The sequence below is a fragment of the Balaenoptera borealis genome (assembly GCF_965194805.1).
Source record: "Balaenoptera borealis genome assembly, chromosome: 1".
In the NCBI taxonomy this organism is placed as follows: domain Eukaryota; kingdom Metazoa; phylum Chordata; class Mammalia; order Artiodactyla; family Balaenopteridae; genus Balaenoptera; species Balaenoptera borealis.
In genome coordinates, this window is record NC_138860.1 from 38,111,888 (window position 1) to 38,130,964 (window position 19,077).

General features: G+C 40.2%; 1 pseudogene across 1 annotated transcript; it reads left to right on the top strand.

Annotated features, from left to right (window-relative positions):
- The first annotated feature begins 1,140 nt into the window (after positions 1–1,140).
- LOC309633947 (cullin-4A pseudogene) lies at positions 1,141–13,400 on the top strand (annotated as a pseudogene). Its single transcript has one exon. The product of its transcript is annotated as a cullin-4A pseudogene (transcript).
- Positions 13,401–19,077: the final 5,677 nt, after the last annotated feature.

The following is a 19,077-nucleotide window of genomic DNA, read 5'->3' on the forward strand; positions in this document are numbered from 1 at the left end:
TAGAGTAAAATATTTGGTGTTGAAAGAAAAAAACACCAGAAAAAACACACAGAATTCTGTGTCTGGCAAAATTATACTTTAAAAGTAAAGGAAATATAAAGATTTTCTAAGACAAAAAACATTGAAGGAATTTATCACCAGTAGATTTTCCTTGCAAGAAATGTTAAAAGAAATTCTTCAATAAAAAGAAGAAACATGATATCAATCAAAAACTCCAATTTACATAAAGAAAGGGTATTAGAGAAAGAATAAAGGTAAAATAAAATTTTAAAATTTTTCTTATTCTGAATTGACTAACAGATAACAGCTTCAGTTTGTCAAAATAATAATAGCAACATGTATTTAGTGATTATAGTTTATAGATGAATAATAACAATACCTAGTGGGTTTTTTTTTTTTTAATAATATTGAAGTACATGGCAGCAAGAACAACAAAAAATCCATTTAATCCATGAGGTATTAAAATGTTATGATAATTCTTGAATTATCTAGGAGGTAGGTAGGCATATTAATTAATTTTAGACTTACCTAATGTGCATGCTGTAAATTCTAAGGTCCCTAGGAAAAAAAATAGAAACTATGCCTTTAACATATAAACTAGTAGAGGGAAAAAATACAATGATAAAAAATTATTAATCCAAATTTTTGCAAGACAAGTAAAAAATGAATATAGAGAAGGTATGGCAGACAAAGCACAAAATAAGATGTTGGATTTAAACGCAAAAGCTCCAGGAATTATATTATTATAAATGGACAAAATATTCTAGATAAAAGATTGACTTTCAAAAAGCATAGTTATATGTTATTTAAAAGAAACATATGTAAAAGTTAAGGATACAAAAGGCTTTTAAGGGGCCGGCATGGCGGCGCGCCCGGGCGGAGGAAGGTCGGGGGCTGCGCTGCGACTCCCTGCCCCCCACACGAAGCCGCCTCGTCGGCGCCCCGGTGCCCCGGCCTGCCGGGCCCTCGACTGTTGCGGGTTCCACACGGACCGCGGCGCCCGCGAGCTCGGGGCTATGTCGGGTCGGGGTCTGGCGCGCTCCCGAGGCCTGCGGCACCGGGTCTGGTCGGGCCGGGTCGGGCGGCGGTTGGGCCGGGACGGGCGGGGCTGAGGGAGCGCAGTGGAGGGCGGGCGAGTCCGGGCGGCGGAGACCGAGGCCGAGGCCGACGAGACCCCTCGGAAGGGCAGCTTCTCGGCGCTTGTCGGACACACCAACGGCCTCACCAAGCCCGCGTCCCTCGCCGCGGCCGCCACCTCCAACCCCAGGGCCGCCGGCGGCTCCAAGAAGCTTGTGATAAAGAATTTCCGAGACAGACCTAAATTGCCTGATAACTACACTCAGGACAGCTGGCAGAAACTTCATGAAGCAGTGAAAGCCATACAAAGTAGTACCTCCATCAGATAGAACCTGGAAGAGCTCTACCAGGCTGTTGAAAATCTTTGTTCTCACAAAGTTTCCCCAGTGCTCTACCAGCAGCTGCGCCAGGTCTGTGAAGGCCACGTGCAAGCACAAATCCTTCAGTTTAGAGAACTCGCTAGATAGTGTTTTATTTTTAAAGAAGATTAACACATGCTGGCAGGATCACTGCAGACAAAGGATCATGATCAGAAGTATCTTCCTGTTTCTGGATCGTACTTACGTGCTTCAGAATTCCGTGCTTTCTTCCATCTGGGATATGGGATTAGAACTATTTAGAGACCATATTATTAGTGATAAAATGGTTCAGACGAAAACCATCGATGGCATCCTGCTGCTGATCAAGAGGGGGAGCGGGGAGGCCGTGGACCAGAGCCGGCTGGGCATGCTGTCCGACCTCCAGGTGTATAAAGATTCATTTGAACTGAAATTTTTGGAAGAAACTAATTGTTTATATGCTGCAGAAGGCCAAAGGTTAATGCAAGAAAGAGAGGTTCCAGAGTACCTGACATGTGAGTAAGCGCCTGGGGGAGGAGGGTGACCACGTGATCACGTATCTAGACCACAGCACACAGAAACCACTGATTGCCTGTGTGGAGAAGTAGCTGTTAGGAGAACATTTAACAGCGATTCTGCAGAAAGGGCTGGACCACCTGTTGGATGAGAACAGAGTGCCCGACCTTACTCAGATGTACCAGCTGTTCAGCCGTGTGCGGGGCGGCCAGCAGGCGCTGCTGCAGCACTGGAGCAAGTACGTCAAGACTTTTGGGACAATGATCGTTATCAATCCTGAAAAAGATAAAGATACGGCGCAGGACCTGCTGGATTTCAAGGACCGAGTGGACCACGTGATAGAAGTGTGCTTCCAGAGGAGCGAGAAGTTCATCACCCTGATGAAGGAGTCCTTCGAATCGTTCATCAACAAGAGGCCAAACAAACCTGCAGAGCTGATAGCAAAGCATGTTGATTCAAAACTGAGAGCAGGTAATAAGGAAGCAACGGACGAGGAGCTGGAGAGGACCCTGGACAAGATCATGGTCCTATTCTGGTTCATTCACAGTAAAGATGTCTTTGAAGCATTTTATAAGAAAGATTGGGCAAAAAGACTCCTCGTTGGAAAAAGTGCCTCCGTTGATGCTGAAAAGTCTATGCTGTCGAAGCTGAAGCACGAGTGTGGGGCTGCTTTCACCAGCAAGCTGGAAGGCATGTTCAAGGACATGGAGCTCTCTAAGGACATCATGGTTCATTTCAAGCAGTATATACAGAATCAAAGTGACCCAGGCTCTATAGACCTGACAGTGAACATACTTACGATGGGATACTGGCCAACGTACACCCCCATGGAAGTACATCTAACTCCAGAAATGATTAAACTTCAGGAAGTATTCAAGACGTTTTATCTTGGAAAGCACAGCGGTTGAAAGCTTCAGTGGCAAACTACACTGGGTCACGCCGTGTTGAAAGCAGAGTTTAAAGAGGGAAAGAAGGAGTTCCAGGTGTCGCTGTTCCAGACGCTGGTGCTTCTCGTGTTCAACGAAGGGAACGGATTCAGCTTTGAGGACATAAAGTTGGCCACTGGGATAGAGGACAACGAGCTGCGGAGGACATTGCAGTCCCTGGCCTGTGGGAAAGCACGCGTCCTGATCAAAAGTCCCAAAGGAAGGGAGGTCGAAGATGGAGACAAATTCATCTTCAGTGGAGAATTCAAGCACAAGTTGTTTCGGATCAAGATCAATCAAATTCAGATGAAGGAAACCGTTGAAGAGCAGGTCAGCACCACAGAGCGCGTGTTCCAGGACCGGCAGTACCAGATCGACACCGCCATCGTCAGGATAATGAAGATGAGAAAGACGCTGGGCCACAACCTGCTCGTTTCCGAATTGTATAATCAGCTGAAGTTTCTCATCAAACCTGGAGATTTGAAAAAGAGAATCGAATCTCTCATAGACAGAGACTACATGGAGAGAGACCAGGACAGTCCCAACCAGTACCGCTACGTGGCCTGAGGCTCGTGGCGGCTCCTCCCATGAGACACTAGAATGTATCTTTAGGGCAGAAACACTTCTGTGCTGTTTCCAGGACTTTCTGGGACTTAGCAACATGGCTGCTTTGGGAGTAGCAGGAAAGGGGGGATCCTTGGATCCTCCTTCACAGGCTCAAGGATTTCTAAATGGCTTGTGTACCTTCCCTCCAGTTCTTCCTCCTGTTCTTTTAGGCGTTTGGATGGTTCCATGGCTCTACAGACTGACTCTGAGGTCAGACAAGCAGATACTGGTTTCTTAAAAGAGGCTCCTCTGTAAGCGGTGTTCTCGTGGCAGAAGCTGATGTTCGGTGTGTGTGTGTGAGACCCTCCGTGCTGCCCTTCTGTAGCTGCAGGGACACAAGCTCTTAGACCCAAACAAGAACCCTTACTGGTGAACATTAGGGAGAAACAGTCAGTGTTAAAGCTGGCTGGTCGATTATGCAGCCTGGATAGTAGCATCTGTTCCAGGTCTTTCAACAAGTGTTAACCTCCGAGGACTGGTTTTCAGGATGGGGCTCCTTGACGAGACCTCTGATGCACCAAGAGGACACCACGTCCGACGTGTGTGATGCCGCGAGCCCATCAGCGCCTTCACTTTACTTCCACTGCGTCCCTTGGGGATTTTCTGTTTGAGGGTTTAGAGGGGGGCAGTGTGTGTGTGTTTGCTGTTCTAAGATTGAGCCTAGCAGCCCCGTTCTCTGCATTGGGGAACTGCTGTTTGCTTTTTTCTAATTGCAGTGTTTTTATGATTGCAACAATAAAGTTTGGTTTTGTTTTCACGGCCCTGGGCAGGGTGGCTGTCCTCTGCTGTAACCACTGTAAACGTTTCGGAGGAGACTTGACATTGTGAGCAGGGGTGACCTCGGTGGCACCTGCTTTCATGTTGTGTGCGCGCAGCTGAGGCTGAGCAGCGGACGATGATGTTCGTTTGGTAACTAAAACAAAGACACTTTTCTGAGAACATTTAAAAGTGCTTTATACTTTACATAATAGCATGCCTCATTTTGATGAAAAGCTACCAAAGGAATTTTGATCATGGTGTAAGTGTTGAAAGCAATATTTTCTGGAATATACCAAGTTTATATAATTTGATTTTTGTGCTAAATTATTAAAAGATTCTCCCTTTTATGAAAAAAAAAAGGCTTTTAAAAATTGAAAACTTTAAACAAAAGAAATCTCATGCAGCTATTTTAATATCAGTCAAAACTGACTTTCAGATGAAAAGCTTCACTAGAGGTAAGGATAAAGATAACTTATAATGATAAAGGCTAAATATAAAAGTAAAGTATAACAATTTTACATTTGCATGCACTTAATAATATGGGCCTCAAAATATATAAAGCAAAAATTTACAACTACAAGGAATTGATATAACAAGAAAAAAGTCAGTAAAGAAATAGAATATTTGAAAAACAAAATTAACAAAATAAATCTCATAGACATCTGTTGAAGACTCAATTCAGGACCTATAGAATATATATTTTGAAGCATACATACATAGAACATTTTTTTAAATAATTATATACTGGGACATAAAGCAAAATGAACAACTTTAAAAAAAATAAACTTCATAGAATATGCTCTCTGACAACAACTCAATTAAGCTAAAAATCAACAACAGAAAGACAACTTGAAAAAGCCCTGTTTGGTAAAGTTAAGAAATATACTTTTAAATAGGTCAAAGAACAAAGCATAATAATTTTTTTTTAATATTTTGAATAAAAATATAACAAAATTATGTATATACTTTACCTGGGATGAAGCTAATGGAATATACAGAAATATATAGTGATAATTATTTATACTAGAAAAAAATAGAAATAGAAATGGAAAGATTGAACATCAATAAGCTAAGCGTCTCTCAGAAGAAATTAGAATTAAAAACACCAAAATAAACCCAAGTAACAGAGAGGAAAAGAATTAATATAGGTAAGAGCAGAAATTTAACTTTTAAAAATATTTTTAAAAGAATGAAGCTATTTATGGACTCTTTTGGAATGATGTCCAAGACATATTGTTGAGAGAGTTAAAAATAAATGTTGTATATAATCTGCTACCATTTGTGTAAAAGGGATATATTTATATTTTGAAAATTTTCAGTGCTTATACTCTTCATAATTTCTGAGTTTTAAGCAAAATGAAGGTTACACTTTTAAAAAATTAAGTAAATAAAAATTTTAAATTAAAAAGGAATAAATGATCAGCTGAAGCTCCCAAAAGAAGAGGAACTAGGGGCAAGGCAGACTCACAAAGCCCTCATTCAAATATAGGGAAGATGCCGCTGCCTACTCATGTACTGATCTGAAGTGGATCGGGTGGCAGTGCTGGTGGTGGTGAAGGTGGTGGGATTGTGGTGATGACGGTGATGGTGCTGGTGCTCACTGTGGCACTGGATGTGAAGGTGGAAATGCAGGAGGTGCTGGAGGTGGAGGTGGAGGTAGTGGTGGTGAAGGTGGGGCTGGAGGTAGTGGTCGTGTTCTGGCCGGGGTTTTGATGGTAAAATTCTTGGAGCTGTTCCCACAGGCCACAAAGGTTCTATTTGCCAAACTTCCTAGGCAACAGACAAGGCTTAGTCATCAATATGAGCCAAAAAACATGAGAAATTTGATCACATCACTCCAGTTGAGATCACCATGTGTTCTCTCTTCTTTCCTTTGTGCTCTGATTAGATCCCTAACATCCAGTCTCCTCATTAGTTGCCATCTGTTGCTGAATTGATTTTCAAGGGGCTGGAGAATAACCCATCACGTGGAAGTTGACCATATAACATAAGGGGTTTGAGAAGAGGTGAGCTATAAGATATTACTTTTGATTGCTGATGCGACCATAGAATCCGAGAGCCATTACCGAAAGAACAACTAATCATTTTATGCCTTGAGTAACAACTGCTATGTGTTTGAACAAGGCCATGCACCTGGTGGCCAATGGAAAGCTGAGAATGGGTCTTTAGAGGTGAAGGGCAGGTCCCTGGGTGATTTACAATGAGGACATGTGACCAAATTGCCATGGAAGGAAATAATTAGTAACCTCAGGAGAAAAGCCAAAACCTTGTGTAGACCACAGGGGTTTTACTATTCCTTCTCCCCTTCAGATTCACTGGCTCTAGGTCAGAGGTGAGGTGACTAGATGGGTTCCTTTCCCCAGAGAAGAGATTAGCTCCTGAGGAACAGCATCGCTATATCACCAGCCAGAAGCTTCAGTTTCCCTCTAATCATGACCCTTAATTTGTCCAAGCAGAGGGGGTTGATTGCTCAAAGGGGATGAAAAGCCAAAACCTTAGAATAACATTTTACCCACATTTAATCAATCATGTTTCACTCTACACCTCCCACAATCCCCACTTAGGCAACAACGCAGGAGCTCTTTGATTATCTCACTGGGTTCCACTGTATGCTCAAAAATTTCTTGAAATCAAATTGTCTTAGTTCACTTTTATTTAGAGAGAAATTCAGAGATTGCATTGTACATGATGGTTTTAAGAGGAAATATATAGCCTTAAGCATTGAACAAACAACAGGAAGAAAGAAGGAAACGAAAAAAGGTAGGAAGGAAGGAAGGAAGGAGGGAGGCAGAGGAGGAGGCAGGGAGGGAGGAAGGGAAGGGGAGGAAGAGAAAGGATACAGAAGGTCAATGTACCAAAGGTCTGGGACTTACTGCCTTGGGAAAGTGCTAGTCAAGAGAAACTTTCCTGCCCCTTACTAATTTGGGGGCAAAATGAGAACCAATGTGAAAAAAGCAAAACTGACCAGGTGCGTCTATCCAGGACTAAGTTCTCGTGGGAGTGGAGGTGAGTGACATTTACTGCTTCAGGAGGATCTTGTTATTATTAACAGCATTATTGTTAGTCCAACTTCTTCCCAGTCCCTTCTTTAACGTCACTAAACTCCCTGAAAGTGACTTCTGTCTACTTTGGTCCTTTCAGTACCCTTTCAGCTTCCTTTGCATTATAATACACAGGCTAACAATACTATAATTTTCCCCCATTGAAATGTACCCTCTCCCCACCCCCCAAAATAGACTAGTGTGATTATTGCCTAGCTCTGAGAGCTTTGTGCTTCATCTTTTCTTGCAGTAACTAGACAGCCCTTTCTTATTCTTATGATAACTGAAACATTTGAACAATCATTGTCCTACAGAGGAGCTGATCTTAGAGCAATTGTGCTTTGTACCAACCCATCCCCTTTGGGATCAAGATCGGTTTTAAAATAATGACTTCTCTAGCAGTTTATTACCAGCCTGGAGTCATTTTCACACCTCAGAAGTGAAGGCTTAATGAGCAGAGAAATTAAAGAGAAAAACTCTGCTCCTGTCTTCTTAAATGGTGGCATTTTGGCAGCTCAGGAGAAACTTCCAAAGAGGAGCTGAACACATTCACCTTGTTCTCCAAATGACCTTTAGGTAATGAAGCTCAAAGTTTCCTCACCACAACTCCACCCCCTTCTTTTCCATCCTGGAGATGTCTCCCAGGAAGATCCGGTGGTGATAATGGAGTTGTGTGGGCATAATGAATTCACCTGACACAATGCTGGAAAGACAGTAATGGCTCAATAAAATCTTCCTGAGTAGTGACCACACACCCCCCCAGAGCCTCCCCACCACAGCAACTCCTTACCAAGAGTTGCAAATTCCTGGGCATCTTTTAGAAATACACTCAAATACCACTTGCTCTTATGACCCTTTCATAACTCTCCCAATTCCTCCTCTCTCTTCAGGGTTTTTATGTCAATAATAATATACACATATTATACACATAATATGTATACACACATAATAATATACACATATTATTGTGATTATTGTGTTATAATAGTCTATTTACATATCTGACTTTCCCATGAGACTTTGAGTTCTGCAAGTGCAGTGACCAAGCAGTGTTCATTTTTCATCCCTAATGTCCATTACAATGCTTAGCAACAGTAAGAATTTAGTAAATATTTGGTGAATGAATAAATGATGGGATGTTTCCAATGATTCTTCTTTTTTTTTTTCTTTTTTGTGTCTGCGCTGCATGGCATGTGAGATCTTAGTTCCCTGACCAGGGATTGAATCTGCGCCCCCTGCAGTAGAAGCACGAACTCTTAACCACTGGACCACCAGGGAAGTCCCCAAATGATTCTTTTCAAATGAATGATAGTATTGTCACCAAGGCTGTTGCTCCAGAATTATACCCCTGCCCCTCCCTTGAATAGAAACCAATTACTCTTATCTAAGTTTCAAGAGGAAGCTACAAAGAGGAAAACCAAGAACTGGTTAGAACCAACTAGGCCCAAGATGGCAGAGGATTTGACTTCCAGTAGACCTTGAGCCTCATTATACGCTCATTGTGATGCATTAGCATGCTAAATGACACACCCACCAGTGCCATGACAGTTGAAGATTGCCAGGCCAACAACCAGAAAAGCCCACATAAGTACTGAAAAGGAGAGTTGCATCATTTCAGGTCCACACCATACCCCTGTTCTCTGATAACTCATGAATATTCCTCCCACTCTTTTCAGTTCTCTCCCGTTTATCTCGACCCTCCTATATATTTGGTGTCTCTGCCTGAATTAGGTTGAGAAGCCGATTTGTGAACTAAGTCCCCTCTTCTCCATTCTTTGGCCATTGAATAAAGTTTGTGCTGTTCCAGTCTCAGCATCAGTTTTGTTATTGGCTACACAAATCTGATCGAAAAAAGAACCTCCCTAATGGGACAGGGGCTCTCGGCCCAGGTTAGGACCCCGGTGCGTGTTCAGTCAACAAATTAGGTAACAGTATCAGGGCTCATACCCATTGATTCAAAATATAGGAATAAAGACCAGTAGGTAGATGTAAGGATTGACTTCTCTGCACTTGAATGCCATCGTGAAGTTAGAGAAGAAAGAGGATTCGCCAGTCCACATCCAACTTCTTAAATTAAACTTTCCATATCACTGCTAAATAGAGATGCCCTGGGAAGCATTTATACAAATTTATTAGCTTTCCCACCTGGGCTGGAAAGATCAAAGATCTCATGTTTGGATGGTCTTTCCCTCATAACATCTGTAATCTTTGGGGATCTGTTTCTGGCTAAGAAATCTGCTGTGAGGGTATAACCAAATTGCTCAGAGTAGCCAAGTCAAATTAATGAAGCAGTGGAAATCAGTCTATCTCAGTAGCTGCCGAGCCAGCATCTGCCTGCTTAATTGTATATTTTGCTTGGTTGGATTTGAGGCTCTTATTGATATCTGGAACACTTTTCCCTTTCTGTTAATATTGGTAGTTAGAGTGCTAGATTTTGATTTCCAATACTTTCATTTATTTCCTCTTTGTGACAGGGAAAGCCATAGAGGGAAAAAATGAAGAGAAAAATGGCTGTTTAGGGGTAAGCGGGAGTATTGGATGAGGAAGGGAAATAAATATAGGAATATGAGAGTCCTTTTCCCTAGAGAACTCGGGAAGGTTGAGATCTCTTCAACATGATTGGCAGCCAATGTTATTAATGGGCATGGAAAGCATTTCTATGCAATCCCAGGTTCCACACCTTTGTTGAGTAGGGCTTATTGTCACCAGAGGCAGGAGATTCACCCCTCCTCTGCAGTAGATATAAGAAATGAGGCTGATTGCTTTAGAAAGGCCAAAGGAATTAAGCTGGTGTTTACTGCTTCATAAAGGAGTAGTGGACAAATTACCTAGCTAGACCATATTGGGTGGAATTGTTAGTTGAAAGTGACAACCAGGCCTGTTATTTACACTGCACTTTGGAAATTTCAGCTGGGAGGCTTGGAGCTCTCAATTGTGCATTGTAAAGCTTCTTTTGTACTTCTGGCTCATTTTGTGCTGGGAATCATTTAGCCATTGACTTTAACTGCTAATACAGCTCCATCAAATACCAAGAATAAATCAAAATTACTGGATCATTCAAAATCTGTCCTCAGAGTTGTTTATATGTATTTTTTCCACCATTACTTCAGTAGAGTTACAAGAGAAGCTGCTAAATTATGATATATTGTGCATGCCTTGTTGCTATCTTCCTAGAGCCTCTTGCAAATAAGACGTAATCCATGACAAATTCTTCTTCTAGTTATACAAAACATAAATAATGATAATAAAAAGGGAATCAAATTTATGAAAAATGAGGAAGAGATGGAAGAGAGATGTTTCAAATAAATAGCTCTTCTCTCAGTCTTGGCTCTTGCTGGGAAAGACAAAGAGGAATTTTAAAGCTAATTTCACCACACGAGGGCCTAAATTCCTGTCTGTCTAGTCTACAAGAGAGTGATAAAAGACTCTCACATACTTTTTTTTTTTGAAGCTGGATCTACTAACTTTTAGCCTTATATATAAAATTTCCAAGCATTATTTGTAAAACCATTCCACCCAAAGAAATATTTGGTGTGTACAAATCATCATGGATCATGAAGATAACAGTGAGGGAGACCCAGCCTGGTGATTCGAGGTTCACTAATATTCATTATATGTCAATAGACCTCAGATGGTAAAAGTCACTGGAGTATTTAATCTGAGCAAGTCTGCCATCCTGCCTGAATCTTTGTTTTATGGCTTTTTAAATTGCAGTTCAAAGGATAGATGGATAAATAAATTAGCATTAGATTTATTCACAGTGGAGTAAGAAATATTGTGGCAGGAAGAAATTGCTAATATCTTAAGTCTCTCTGCCTCTCACCACTTTTACTTCTAAAATTTCTAGCAGACATGTTTGGAAAATTATAAAATCTACCTACAAATGTTAACAATGTCTTGTTAATTGAAGGCCCTACTCCTATTTTCTACTTAAATCATTATTTTCTCCCTTTGTGCCATAGGTACATCTTGTAGATCTGTGTGATATTGGAAGACATAAAGCAACAAATCAAAAAAAATCCTATCTCAAGACATCATGGTCATTAATCTTACATTAACACAGCACAATAAAAGATTTAGGAGTGGGTATTTATCAAATTATACTTTCCCCTGACTGGTATTACAATACAAACATAAAGCTGATAGATGAGGCACTAACTGAACTCTCCAATAGGAGCATCAACAAAGACCATTTGAATTATATCATAATAACAAGACATATTTTTTTCAGATTCCAGAACTCACAAACGTCTGCTTTGAAGGAGGTTTCAGAAACTGTTATGAGTCTTGTAAATTTGGATTGTCACTGCTGTATCCTCCTAGGCATCGATAATCAGACACTATCACAGACTGTTGGCTCTCCAGGGCCCCAGATCAAATCAGCACAGCAGTTTAGAAATCTAAAGAGAGAGAAGAGCCTTTGCAATTAAGAGTGTTCTGCCCATTTATAGAATCAAATTTTCCAGGAACACAGCTTAGTATAAATCATGTTTCATGAACATTTCAACATAATATAACGAACACAAGCATTTCAATGAAGCACATAGCAGAGCAATTTGTACTAGCAGATGGTTCGCCCTGGGATCAGAGCAATTATCTCCTTACTCTACACATAGGGGTAGCCAAAGATTCAACAGTTGACTATTCAAAGCAACTTAGCAATACAAGGGAATTTCTGAGATATTAAAACAAACAGGGTTTGCATCCTTCCCTCCGCACAAGCAAGCCCTGGAGAATGTTCTGAAGAATAAAAGACGATTGTTTATCTGTATGTGCATGGTCACCCTGCTGAGTTATCTCAGAGAACTGGACCCAGAAGATCTGAGGCCTCAGAAGACTGTTCACCATTCTGCCACCCCTGGAAGGCTTAGGCCTTTTTCTTGACTATTGTCTGGAAAATGATTCTCTTCCTTCTTTTATCTTTCCACTTTGTCATCCTAAATCTATGGACAGCTTAAATTGCCCTACCTAAAACAAATCAATAATTACCAACACAAAGTTTGCAATTCACATGTCAAGTGGTGAAGAGATAGGAATTTGTATATCATTTTCTGATATGCAACTACAGAAATGGAACCAGCGCACCCAAACCAGTTAAAGAAAGATGTTTACTGGGGGAAAATATGGTTGAATACAGAAAATAGATATATAACCTGTGTCTAGATCAAAATATTAGTTCAAATCACCTAAATTATAAATACTTCTATCAGTTCTCCTGGGTTATGATGCAAACACTCCCAAATTTTGGACATAATGCCTAACTTTGGCAGAAGTAATTAGAATATGAATATGAATTAAACATGTTATGTATGGACTCAGTCCCTTTTGCATACCTAAATAAAACAAAAGTTAGAAGTGAAATTAAACAAACAAGGGTTGGTGGTGGAGGGTTGGACATGGAGGAAAATTAGAAATCAGGCCACTGTACAAAATGGAGAGTCACAGGGAGAAAGCCACCCAGGAAAACTTGAAACAAAGAGATAGTCACAGAATTTATGACTTGGAAAAAAAAAAGAAATTTAAGAAGATGGTTAGTGATGGAAAACTAAGGGAACAGGGACGCTCAGAATGTTGAAGACTGGATTATCTGTAAGTCTTACAGACGCCAGCCAGAAACTAGGCACGCCAGCTGCCTCCATCCACACAGAAATAGAAAGAGGTGGCCTCTAGCTTGGAGTAGGGGTGAAAACCAAGGAAGAATTAGGAAATATAATATAGAGGCTACCCTGAAATCCTGAGCATTACCTTCAGCAGAGTCTTTTTGGATTCAATGACTTCTGGAGTCTATTAATCACTACCAGGTATGACCTTCTCCCCTTAGATGAGTAAAGTGGCTTTACATGCCTCATGGTTGACTGAGCAGATTTTAGGTGCATTCTCTATTTAGGAAGAAGGCCTCCCTCGGAGAGATATAAAAGAGAAAGTTTATACAGAGACAAAGTGGGAGCCTGGCATGAGAACTCCCTTGGCCCTGGCAACTGAGTTAATTTTATTACCTCTGACAAGACAGTTTGCTGAAAGAGTGCTTTACTCTCTGGTTTCCACTCAAACAATTTCAGACACTCCAAGGTCTCTATGTCTACTTTGGTCTCAATGAGAAAAATAAGAACGAAAAGAATAACAAAAATTTTTAATTTTTTTTTTTTTAAACATCTTTATTGAAGTATAATTGCCTTACAATGGTGCGTTAGCTTCTGCTTTATAACAAAGTGAATCAGTTATACACATACAATATGTTCCCAAATCTCTTCCCTCTTGCATCTCCCTCCCTCCCACCCTCCCCATTCCACCCCTCTAGGTGGTCACAAAGCACCGAGCTGATCTCCCTGTGCTATGTGGCTGCTTCCCACTAGCTATCTATTTTACATTTGGTAGTGTATATATGTCCATGACACTCTCTTACCCTGTCACATCTCAACCCAACCCCTCCCCATATCCTCAAGTCCATTCTCTAGTAGGTCTGTGTCTTTATTCCCATCTTGCCACTAGGTTCTTCATGGCCTTTTTTTTTTTTTTTCCTTAGATTCCGTATATATGTGTTAGCATACTGTATTTGTTTTTCTCTTTCTGACTTACTTCACTCTGTATGACAGACTCTAACTCCATCCACCTCATTACAAATACCTCCATTTCATTTCTTTTTATGGATGAGTAATATTCCATTGTATATATGTGCCACGTCTTCTTTATCCATTCATCTGTTGATGGACATTTAGGTTGCTTCCATGTCCTGGCTATTGTAAATAGAGCTGCAATGAACATTTTGGTACATGACTCTTTTTGAACTATGGTTTTCTCAGGGTATATGCCCAGTAGTGGGATTGCTGGGTCGTATGGTAGTTCTATTTGTAGTTTTATAAGGAACTTCCATACCGTTCTCCATAGTGGCTGTATCAATTTACATTCCCACCAACAGTGCAAGAGAGTTCCCTTTCCTCCACACCCTCTCCAGCATTTATTGTTTCTAGATTTTTTGATGATGGCCATTCTGATCGGTGTGAGATGATATCTCATTGTAGTTTTGATTTGCATTTCTCTAATGATTAATGATGTTGAGCATTCTTTCATGTGTCTGTTGGCCATCTGTATATCTTCTTTGGAGAAATGTCTATGTAGGTCTTCTGCCCATTTTTGGATTGGGTTGTTCGTTTTTTTGATATTGAGCTGCATGAGCTGCTTGTAGATCTTGGAGATTAATCCTTTGTCAGTTGCTTCATTTGCAAATATTTTCTCCCATTCTGAGGGTTGTCTTTTGGTCTTGTTTATGGTTTCCTTTGCTGTGCAAAAGCTTTTAAGTTTCATTAGGTCCCATTTGTTTATTTGTGTTCTTATTTCCATTTCTCTGGGAGCTGGGTCAAAAAGAATCTTGCTGTGATGTATGTCATAGAGTGTTCTGCCTATGTTTTCCTCTAAGAGTTTGATAGTGTCTGGCCTTACACTTAGGTCTTTAATCCATTTTGAGTTTACTTTTGTGCATGGTGTCAGGGAGTGTTCTAATTTCATACTTTTACATATATCTGTCCAATTTTCCCAGCACCACTTATTGAAGAGGCTGTCTTTTCTCCACTGTATATGCTTGCCTCCTTTATCAAAGATAAGGTGACAATATGTGTGTGGGTTTATCTCTGGGCTTTCTATCCTGTTCCATTGATCTATATTTCTGTTTTTGTGCCAGTACCAAACTGTCTTGATTACTGTAGCTTTGTAATATAGTCTGAAGTCAGGGAGCCTGATTCCCCAGGCTCCATTTTTCGTTCTCAAGATTGCTTTGGCTATTCGGGGTCTTTTGTGTTTCCATACAAATTGTGAAATTTTTTGTTCTCGTTCTGTGAAAAATGCCAGTGGTAGTTTGATAGAGATTGCATTGAATCTGTAGATTGCTTTGGGTAGTAGAGTCATTTTCACAATGTTGATTCTTCCAATCCAGGAACATGGTATATCTCTCCATCTATTTGTATCATCTTTAATTTCTTTCATCAGTGTCTTATAATTTTCTGCATACAGGTCTTTTGTCTCCTTAGGTAGGTTTACTCCTAGATATCTTATTCTTTTTGTTGCAATGATAAACGGGAGTGTTTTCTTAATTTCACTTTCAGATTTTTCATCATTAGTGTATAGAAATGCAAGAGATTTCTGTGCATTAATTTTGTATCCTGCTACTTTACCAAATTCATTGATTAGCTCTAGGAGTTTTCTGGTAGCATCTTTACGATTCTCTATGTAGAGTATCATGTCATCTGCAAATAGTGACAGCTTTACTTCTTCTTTTCCGATTTGGATTCCTTTTATTTCTTTGTCTTCTCTGATTGCTGTGGCTAACACTTCCAAAACTATGTTGAATAATAGTGGTGAGAGTGGGCAACGTTGTCTTGTTCCTGATCTTAGTGGAAATGGTTTCAGTTTTTCACCATTGAGGACAATGTTGGCTGTGGGTTTGTCATATATGGCCTTTATTATGTTGAGGAAAGTTCCCTCTATGCCTACTTTCTGCAGGGCTTTTATCATAAATGGGTGTTGAATTTTGTCAAAAGCTTTCTCTGCATCTATTGAGATGATCATATGGCTTTTCTCCTTCAATTTGTTAATATGGTGTATCACATTGATTGATTTGCGTATATTGAAGAATCCTTGCATTCCTGGAATAAACCCCACTTGATCATGGTGTATGATCCTTTTAATGTGCTGTTGGATTCTGTTTGCTAGTATTTTGTTGAGGATTTTTGCATCTATGTTCATCAGTGATATTGGCCTGTAGTTTTCTTTCTTTGTGACATCTTTGTCTGGTTTTGGTATCAGGGTGATGGTGGCCTTGTAGAATGAGTTGGGGAGTGTTCCTCCCTCTGCAATATTTTGGAAGAGTTTGAGAAGGATAGGTGTTAGCTCTTCTCTAAATGTTTGATAGACTTCACCTGTGAAGCCATCTGGTCCTGGGCTTTTGTTTGTTGGAAGGTTTTTAATCACAGTTTCAATTTCAGTGCTTGTGATTGGTCTGTTCATATTTTCTATTTCTTCCTGGTTCAGTCTCGGCAGTTTGTGCATTTCTAAGAATCTGTCCATTTCTTCCAGGTTGTCCATTTTAATGGCATAGAGTTGCTTGTAGTAATCTCTCATGATCTTTTGTATTTCTGCAGTGTCAGTGGTCACTTCTCCTTTTTCATTTCTAATTCTATTGATCTGAGTCTTCTCCCTTTTTCTCTTGATGAGTCTGGCTAATGGTTTATCAATTTTGTTTATCTTCTCAAAGAACCAGCTTTTAGTTTCATTGATTTTTGCTATTGTTTCCTTCATTTCTTTTTCATTTATTTCTGACCTGATCTTTATAATTTCTTTCCTTCTGCTGGCTTTGGGGTTTTTTTGTTCTTCTTTCTCTAATTGCTTTAGGTGCAAGGTTAGGTTGTTTATTCGAGATGTTTCCTGTTTCTTGAGGTAGGCTTGTATTGCTATAAACTTCCCTCTTAGCACTGCTTTTGCTGCGTCCCATAGGTTTTGGGTCGTCGTATCTCCATTGTCATTTGTTTCTAGGTATTTTTTGATTTCCCCTTTGATTTCTTCAGTAATCACTTCGTTATTAAGTAATGTATTGTGTAGCCTCCATGTGTTTGTATTTTTTACAGATCTTTTCTTGTAATTGATATCTAGTCTCATAGCGTTGTGGTCGGAAAAGATACTTGATACGATTTCAATTTTCTTAAATTTACCAAGGCTTGATTTGTGACCCAAGATATGATCTATCCTGGAGAATGTTCCATGAGCACTTGAGAAAAATGTGTATTCTGTTGTTTTTGGGTGGAATGTCCTATAAATATCAATTAAGTCCATCTTGTTTAATGTATCATTTAAAGCTTGTGTTTCCTTATTTATTTTCATTTTGGATGATCTGTCCATTGGTGAAAGTGGGGTGTTAAAGTCCCCTACTATGATTGTGTTGCTGTCGATTTCCCCTTTTATGGCTGTTAGTATTTGCCTTATGTATTGAGGTGCTCCTATGTTGGGTGCATAAATTTTTACAATTGTTATACCTTCCTCTTGGATCGATCCCTTGATCATTATATAGTGTCCTTCTTTGTCTCTTGTAATAGTCTTTATTTTAAAGTCTATTTTGTCTGATATGAGAATTGCTACTCCAGCTTTCTTTTGATTTCCATTTGCATGGAATATCTTTTTCCATCCCCTCACTTTCAGTCTGTATGTGTCTCTAGGTCTGAAGTGGGTCTCTTGTAGACAGCATATATATGGGTCTTGTTTTTGTATCCATTCAGCCAGCCTGTGTCTTTTGGTGGGAGCATTTAATCCATTTACATTCAAGGTAATTATCGATATGTATGTTCCTATTCCCATTTTCTTAAATGTTTTGGGTTTGTTATTGTAGGTGTTTTCCTTCTCTTGTGTTTCTTGCCTAGAGAAGTTCCTTTAGCATTTGTTGTAAAGCTGGTTTGGTGATGCTGAACTCTCTCAGCTTTTGCTTGTCTGTAAAGGTTTTAATTTCTCCATCGAATCTGAATGAGATCCTTGCTGGGTAGAGTAATCTTGGTTGTACCTTTTTCTCCTTCATCACTTTAAGTATATCCTGCCACTCCCTTCTGGCTTGCAGAGTTTCTGCTGAAAGATCAGATGTTAACCTTATGGGGATTCCCTTGTGTGTTATTTGTTGTTTTTCCCTTGCTGCCTTTAATATGTTTTCCTTATATTTAATTTTTGACAGTTTGATTAATATGTGTCTTGGCGTGTTTCTCCTTGGGTTTATCCTGTATGGGACTCTCTGTGCTTCCAGGACTTGATTAACTATTTCCTTTCCCATATTAGGGAAGTTTTCAACTATAATCTCTTCAAATATTTTCTCAGTCCCTTTCTTTTTCTCTTCTTCTTCTGGGACCCCTATAATTCGAATGTTGGTGCGTTTAATGTTGTCCCAGAGGTCTCTGAGACTGTCCTCAGTTCTTTTCATTCTTTTTTCTTTATCCTGCTCTGTAGTAGTTATTTCCACCATTTTATCTTCCAGGTCACTTATCCTTTCTTCTGCCTCAGTTATTCTGCTATTGATCCCATCTAGAGTATTTTTAATTTCATTTATTGTGTTTTTCATCATTGCTTGGTTCCTCTTTAGTTCTTCTACGTCCTTGTTAAATGTTTCTTGCATTTTGTCTATTCTCTTTCCAAGATTTTGGATCATCCTTACTATCATTATTCTGAATTCTTTTTCAGGTAGACTACCTATTTCCTCTTCATTTGTTAAGTCTGGTGTGTTTTGACCCTGCTCCTTCATCTGCTGTGTGTTTTTCTGTCGTCTCATTTTGCTTATCTTACTGTGTTTGGGGTCTCCTTTTCACAGGCTGCAGGTTTGTAGTTCCCGTTGTTTTTGGTATCTGTCCCCAGTGGCTAAGGTTGGTTCAGTGGGTTGTGTAGGCTTCCTGGTGGAGGGAACTAGTGCCTGAGCTCTGGTGGATGAGGCTGGATCTTGTCTTTCTGGTGGGCACGTCCACGTCTGGTGGTGTGTTTTGGGGTGTCCGTGGCCTTATTATGATTTTAGGCAGCCTCTCTGCTAATGGATGGGGCTGTGTTCCTGTCTTGCTAGTTGTTTGGCATAGGGTGTCCAGCACTGTAGCTTGCTGGTCGTGGAGTGAAGCTGGGTCTTGATGTTGAGATGGAGATCTCTGAGAGATTTTTGCCGTTTGGTATTACGTGGAGCTGGGAGGTCTCTTGTGGACCAGTGTCCTGAAGTTGGCTCTCCCACCTCAGAGGCACGGCCCTGATGCCTGGCTGGAGCGCCAAGAGCCTTTCGTCCACACGGCTCAGAGTAAAAGGGAGAAAAAATAG